This window comes from Arachis ipaensis, chromosome B1 (assembly GCF_059453495.1).
Source record: "Arachis ipaensis isolate K30076 ecotype BB chromosome B1, ASM5945349v1, whole genome shotgun sequence".
In the NCBI taxonomy this organism is placed as follows: Eukaryota; Viridiplantae; Streptophyta; class Magnoliopsida; order Fabales; family Fabaceae; genus Arachis; species Arachis ipaensis.
This window is the reverse complement of record NC_142436.1, coordinates 91,063,148-91,070,410: the sequence shown is the minus strand read 5'-3', so window position 1 is coordinate 91,070,410 and position 7,263 is coordinate 91,063,148. Positions and strand designations below refer to the sequence as shown.

The window sequence follows — 7,263 nt, the reverse complement described above, 5'->3', positions numbered from 1 at the left end:
GGAAAGCTCCTTATTGGTCACTGGACGTCCCAGGAGGTCTTCCTCCTTGGGATTCGCGTCCTCTCCTTCCCTTACAGGTTCGGCCATGGTGCTTATGTCAATGGCCTTGCACTCTCCTTTTGGATTCTCTTCTGTATTGCTTGGGAGAGTACTAGGAGGGATTTCAGTGATCCTTTTACTCAGCTGGCCCACTTGTGCTTCCAAATTTCTAATGGAAGATCTTGTTTCATTCATGAAGCTCACAGTGGCCTTGGATAGATCAGAGACTAGATTTGCTAAATTAGAAGCATTTTGTTCAGAGTTCTCTGTCTGTTGCTGAGTGGATGATGGAAAAGGTTTATTATTGTTAAACCTGTTTCTTCCACCATTATTAAAGCCTTGTTGAGGCTTTTGATCCTTCCATGAGAAATTTGGATGATTTCTCCATGATGAGTTATAGGTGTTTCCATAAGGTTCACCTAAGTAATTCACCTCTGCTATTGCAGGGTTCTCAGGATCATAAGCTTCTTCTTCATAAGAAGCCTCTTGAGTACTGTTGGATGCAGCTTGCATTCCATGCAGACTCTGAGAGATCATATTGACTTGCTGAGTCAATATTTTATTCTGAGCCAATATGGCATTCAGAGTATCAACTTCAAGAACTCCCTTCTTCATAGGCGTCCCATTATTCACAGGATTCCTTTCAGAACTGTACATGAACTGGTTATTAGCAACCATGTCAATGAGTTCTTGAGCTTCTGCAGGCGTTTTCTTTAGATGAATGGATCCACCTGCAGAAGTGTCCAGTGACATCTTTGATAGCTCAGATAAACTATCATAGAATATATCCAGGATGGTCCATTCTGAAAGCATGTCAGAAGGACACTTTTTGGTGAACTGTTTGTATCTTTCCCAAGCTTCATAGAGGGATTCACCTTCTTTCTGTCTGAAGGTTTGAACATCAGCTCTAAGCTTGCTCAGCTTTTGAGGAGGAAAGTACTTGGCTAAGAAAGCCGTGACCAGCTTATCCCAAGAGTTCAGGCTGTCTTTGGGTTGAGAATCCAACCATAATCTAGCTCTGTCTCTTACAGCAAAAGGGAAAAGCATGAGCCTGTAGACTTCAGGATCTACTCCATTAGTCTTAACAGTATCACATATCTACAAGAATTCAGTTAAGAACTGAAAAGGATCTTCAGATGGAAGTCCATGAAACTTGCAGTTCTGCTGCATCAGAGAAACTAATTGAGGTTTCAGCTCAAAGTTGTTTGCTCCAATGGCAAGAATGGAGATGCTTCTTCCATGTAAATTGGAATTAGGTGCAGTAAAGTCACCAAGCATCTTCCTTACATTATTATTATTTTTGGCTGCCATCTCCTCTTCCTGTTCGAAAATTTCTGAAAGGTTATCTCTGGATTGTTGTATTTTAGCTTCTCTTAGTTTCCTTTTCAGAGTCCTTTCAGGTTCTGGATCTGCTTCCACAAGAATGTTCTTATCCTTGCTCCTGCTCATATGACAAAGAAGAGGGCACAAAAAAATAATAATAATAATAGAGATCCTTTATACTACAGTATAGGGATCCCTTTGTGAGTGGAAGAAGAGGGAGACAAAGAATGTGATGTAAAGAAAGAAACACAGCTGTGAGGATGGCAGAGATGTGAGATGAGATGTTAGGATATAATGAATAAATAGAATAAGATGGGGGAGGGATAATTTTCGAAAATTATTTTGAAAAAGAGTTAGTGATTTTCGAAAATGGTTTTTGAAAAATGTTAGTATTTTTTTCGAAAAAATTTTTAAAATTAAAAATAAAAATAAGAATAATTAGTTAATTAAAAAGAAACTTTTGAAAAAGAGGGAAGATATTTTCGAAAATTAGAGATAGAGAGTTAGTTAGGTAGTTTTGAAAAAGTTAAGAAACAAACAAAAAGTTAGTTTGTTAGTTGAAACAAATTTTGAAAAGATAAGAAGTTAGGAGGTTAGAAAAGATATTTTGAAACCAACTTTTTGAAAAAGGTAAGATAAGAAGATATTTTAGAAATTAGTTTTGAAAAAGATTTGATTTTTAAAATCTCAATTAATGACTTGATTCATAAGAAATCACAAGATATGATTCTAGAACTCAAAGTTTGAATCTTTCTTAACAAGCAAGTAACAAACTTCAAATTTTTGAATCAAAACATTAATTGATTATGTTATTTTCGAAAATTTGGTATAAAAATAGGAAAAAGATTTTTTGAAAAATATTTTTGAAATTTTCGAAAATAACTAAGAATTTTGAAAAAGATTTGATTTTTGAAAAAGATTTTGAAAAAGATAAGATTTTCAAATTGAAAATTTGATTTGACTCATAAGAAACAACTTGATTTTAAAGATTTTTGAAAAAGTCAACTCAAATTTTCGAATTTGATGAGAGAAAAAGGGAAAGATATTTTTTTTTATTTTTGAATTTTTTTTTATGAGAGAGAAAAACACTAAAAAGATGCAATGCATGAAATTTTTAGATCAAAACATGTGATGCATGCAAGAATGCTATGAATGTCAAGATGAACACCAAGAACACTATGAATGTCAAGATGAACATCATAGACACAATTTTGAAAAATTTTTAATGCAAAGAAAACATGCAAGACACCAAACTTAGAATTCTTTAATGCTTACGCACTAAGAATTCAAGAATGCATATGATAAACATGAAAAGACACAAAACAAAAAATCATCAAGATCAAACAAGAAGACTTACCAAGAACAACTTGAAGATCATGAAGAACAGTATGAATGCATGAATTTTCGAAAAAAATGCAAGATGCATATGCAATTGACACCAAACTTATAACAAGACTCAAGACTCAAACAAGAAACATGAAATATTTTTTTTTATTTTTATGATTTTCTAATTTTTTTGTATTTTTTCGAAAATTATATGAAAAAGAAAAAAGAAGGATTCCAAAATTTTTAACATGAATTCCAGGAATCTTGCATTCTTAGTCTAAAGCTTCAGTCCAGGAAATAGACATGGCTCACTAGCCAGCCAAGCTTTCAATGAAAGCTTCGGTCCAAAACACTAGACATGGCCAATGGCCAGCCAAGCTTTAGCATGTAATTCAGACATGACACACCTGACATACTCATTCCCAAAGGAATTAGACATGGCTTTACAGCCAGCCAGGCTTCAACATGCTTCATGAAACACTAGAATTCATTCTTAAAAATTTTGAATAAAATTTTTGAAAACATTTTTATATTATTTTCGAAAACAGATGAGAAAATTTTAGAAATATTTTTGAAAAATTTTTGAAAATAAAATAAAAAGAAAATTACCTAATCTGAGCAACAAGATAAACCGTCAGTTGTCCAAACTCAAACAATCCCCGGCAACGGCGCCAAAAACTTGGTGCACGAAATTGTGATGTCCAGGCTCGAACAATCCCTGGCAACGTGAGCAACTTGGTACGCGTAATCGTGATTACACTTTAATTATGTAAAATTCATGGCTCTTTCTTTCCCTGGCAATGGCGCCAAGAACATGGTGCCAATACCATGGTTCACAACTTCGATACAACTAACCAGCAAGTGCACCGGGTCGTCCAAGTAATACCTTACGTGAGTAAGGGTCGAATCCCACGGAGATTGTTGGTATGAAGCAAGCTATGGTCACCTTGCAAATCTCAGTTAGGCAGATATAAATGGATAATGGTGTTTTCGAATTTAATATAATAAAATAGGGATAGAAATACTTATGTAATTCATTGGTGAGAATTTCAGATAAGCGAATGGAGATGCTTTCGTTCCTCTGAACCTCTGCTTTCCTGCTATCTTCATCCAATCAGTCTTACTCCTTTCCATGGCTGGCTTTATGCAAGGGCATCACCGTTGTTAGTGGCTACATCCCCTCCTCTCAGTGAATAATATGCTCACGCACCCTGTCACGGCACGGCTATTCATCTGTCGGTTCTCGATCATGCTGGAATAGGATTCACCCTCCTTTTGCATCTGTCACTAACGCCCAGCACTCGCGAGTTTGAAGCTCGTCACAGTCACTCAATCATTGAATCCTACTCGAAATACCACAGACAAGGTTTAGACTTTCCGGATTCTCTTGAATGCCGCCATCATTCTAGCTTACGCCACGAAGATTCTGGTTAGGAGATCTAAGAGATATTCATTCTAGCTTATTTCATGTAGAACTGAAGTGTTTGTCAGGCACGTGTTCATAGGGGAGAATGGTGATGAGCGTCACACATAATCATCACCTTCATCATGTTCTTGGGTGCGAATGGATATCTTAAAAATGAAATAAGATGAATTGAATAGAAAACAGAAGTACTTTGCATTAATCTTTGAGGAACAGCAGAGCTCCACACCTTAATCTATGGAGTGTAGAAACTCTACCGTATGAAAATACATAACTGAAGGTCCAGCCATGGCCGAGATGGCCAGCCCCCAAAATGTGATCACAGGATCAAAATACAATCCACGATCCAAAGATAAAAAAAGACTAGTGAAAGGTCCTATTTATAATAAACTAGCTACTAGGGTTTACATGAATAATTAATTGATGTATAAATCCACTTCCGGGGCCCACTTGGTGTGTGTTTGGGCTGAGCTTTAGCTTTCCACGTGCAGAGGCCATTTGTGGAGTTGAACGCCAGGTTTTGATCCATTTCTGGCGTTCAACTCTGGTTTTGGATCCTTTTCTGGCGCTGGACGCCAGATTTGGGCAGAGAGCTGGCGTTGAACGCCAGTTTACGTCGTCTATTCTTGGCCAAAGCGATGGGATATTTTAGCGGAAAAACGAATTTCTCCAAAACACCCAAAACTAACCGACAAGTGCACCGGGTCGCATCAAGTAATAATAACTCACGGGAGTGAGGTCGATCCCACAGGGATTGAAGGATTGAGCAATTTTAGTTTAGTGGTTGATTTAGTCAAGCGAATCAAGATTTGGTTGAGTGATTTGTGATTTGCAGAATTTAAATTGCATGGAAAGTAAAGGGAATGGGTAATTGACATGAAATTAAAGAGAACAGGAATTTAAATGCTGAATCTTAAAGAACAAGAAATTAAATGGCAGAAACTTAGAACGCAAGAAATGTAAATTGCAGAATCTTAAAGTGCAAGAAATGTAAATAGCTTGAATTGTAAAGGGAATTGGGAGTTGGATTTGCAGAAATTAAACGAGGGAAAGTAAATTGCAACCAACAGAGAAGTAAAAGAACACTTGGATTGAACCGGATCTAAAAACAGAATTGTAAATAAGCATGAAAACAGTAAACAGGGAATGGGAAATGGGGAATCCGGATCTCAGGACCCAAGAGACTAGATAACCAAGTCTAGATCTCAATGCCTTCCTAGATCCAACAAGAACAATTGCAAAGGAATTGTAAATTGCAAAGAAAGTAGATGAAGAACAATTAACAGAAATTAAATTCAATAAGCAGTAGAAGAAACAGAGAGATCTTCGGATGAGATTGAAACAGAATTCCTTCAATTCTCCAACCCAAGATCCAAGACAATTGCAATTGAAATTCAAAGCAATAAAACTAAGAGGAAGAGAGTGGAATTCTCCTTCCCCGAAACTAAGAAATTAAAGATCACTCAATATCCAAAGCTCTCCGAAAACTATTATGAAAACTCAAAAGGAAAGCTCCCTTAAGAACTTGAATTCTATCCTATTTATACACTTTCTTCAAATGATCTTCAAGCCTTGAGTTGGGCCTTTGCTCTTGGTGGAGTTGGGTTGAGAGAGGCCTTGGTTGATTGCTCTTGGAGTTTGGAGAGGAACCAAAGTGAACCAAGTGAACCGGGTTGGAGTTTTGCAAAAGTTTGAGTAAAAGTTTGAGTAAAAGTTTGAGTAAAAGTTTGAGGCAAACTTTTGGTCCAACTTTTCATATCAGCCCCCATGTTTTGCTGATACCCACGTTGGTGCAAAAGTTAGGGGTCTAACTTTTGCTCCAACGTTGGCCTTCCTTAGTGCACTTATGGCGCCAACGTTAGCCCAAAAGTTAGGGGCTAACGTTGGCGCAAACTTTTGCTCCCCCTTTGTGTTTTTCATGTGCCAACGTTAGCCCAAAAGTTAGAGGCTAACGTTGGCGCAAACTTTTGGTGGCCAGGGGGTGTTTTTCTCATGCCAACGTTAGCCACAAAGTTAGGGCCTAACGTTGGTGCAAACTTTTGGTGCCCAGGGAGTGTTTTTCTCATGCCAACGTTAGCCACAAAGTTAGGGGCTAACGTTGGCGCAAACTTTTGGTGCCCAGGGAGTAACTTTCATGTGCCAACGTTAGCCCAAAAGTTAGGGGCTAACGTTGGGGCTAACTTTTAACCCAAAAGTTTGTGCAAAAGTTTGAGGCTAACTTTTGGTCCAGCTTTTTGCTTCCTGGTTCATTTTCACTTATTCCATTGTCCTCTCTTTACTCCTAGCCATTCCTTCTTGCTTCAACCTTTCTCCAAGCTTTCTTCACCTATCATTAATCAACCAAACACATCAAAGCTATGCTTAAAATCATGAGATATTCATTTTATCATAATATGTGACAATTATAGCCTAAAACCTCATGAAATAGCATGAATTCATACATGGTTGATTCAATCAAAGGAAGCATGAAAATCTACCCAAATTAGCTTACTTGTAGCTCAAGAAAGTGCACAATTCAAGTGAAAACAAAAGAAAAAGACTAGTGAAACTAGGCTAAGATGACTTGTCATCACAACACCAAACTTAAAGCTTGCTTGTCCCCAAGCAAGAAATGAATTATGCTCATATGTTCTTTCACTTAAGACGGATTGAAGAATAAATTGTAAGGTCCTGTGAGTGAAGTGATTATGTGTCAGTGGGGTGAACTCTAAATCATATGCTTTTGCAAGGGCTTCAGTGCTCACTAGTCCTCACATATTGGGAGTCTTAGGTCTTAGGATTTTCATCCAAATGGTATCATGGAGATCTCTTTATATGTAATCACCTTGAAGCAGCTTATAGTTTCTTTGATTTGACCTTGACTCTAAGTGTCATGTCTCAAAGCGGCTCTTTAGATAAGCTTTCAATCAATACTCCTAAACCAGTTGGTTTTAAGGTATTAAGTGTTAAAGCACCCCTAAGGATTTACTTGCTCAAGCCTCTTTCTTTGACACAACTCAACCACAAGCATTTTACTAGGCTAACAACTCTTTGAGTCATTGTTTCTTCTTTCTTTTCTGCCTAGTAATTGATGCTCAGAGCCTTGGGCCATGTTCTTTTTGTCTTTGTATTTTCTTTTCTTTCTTTTGTTTTGTTTGCTGCTTCTTGGATCA

At 37.2% G+C, this 7,263-nt stretch overlaps 1 non-coding gene across 1 annotated transcript; it reads left to right on the top strand.

Annotated features, from left to right (window-relative positions):
- The first annotated feature begins 846 nt into the window (after positions 1-846).
- Positions 847-954, top strand: LOC148577446 (small nucleolar RNA R71). Its single transcript, XR_015902843.1, has one exon. It is a non-coding gene; the product is annotated as a small nucleolar RNA R71 (small nucleolar RNA).
- The last annotated feature ends 6,309 nt before the right edge of the window (positions 955-7,263 follow it).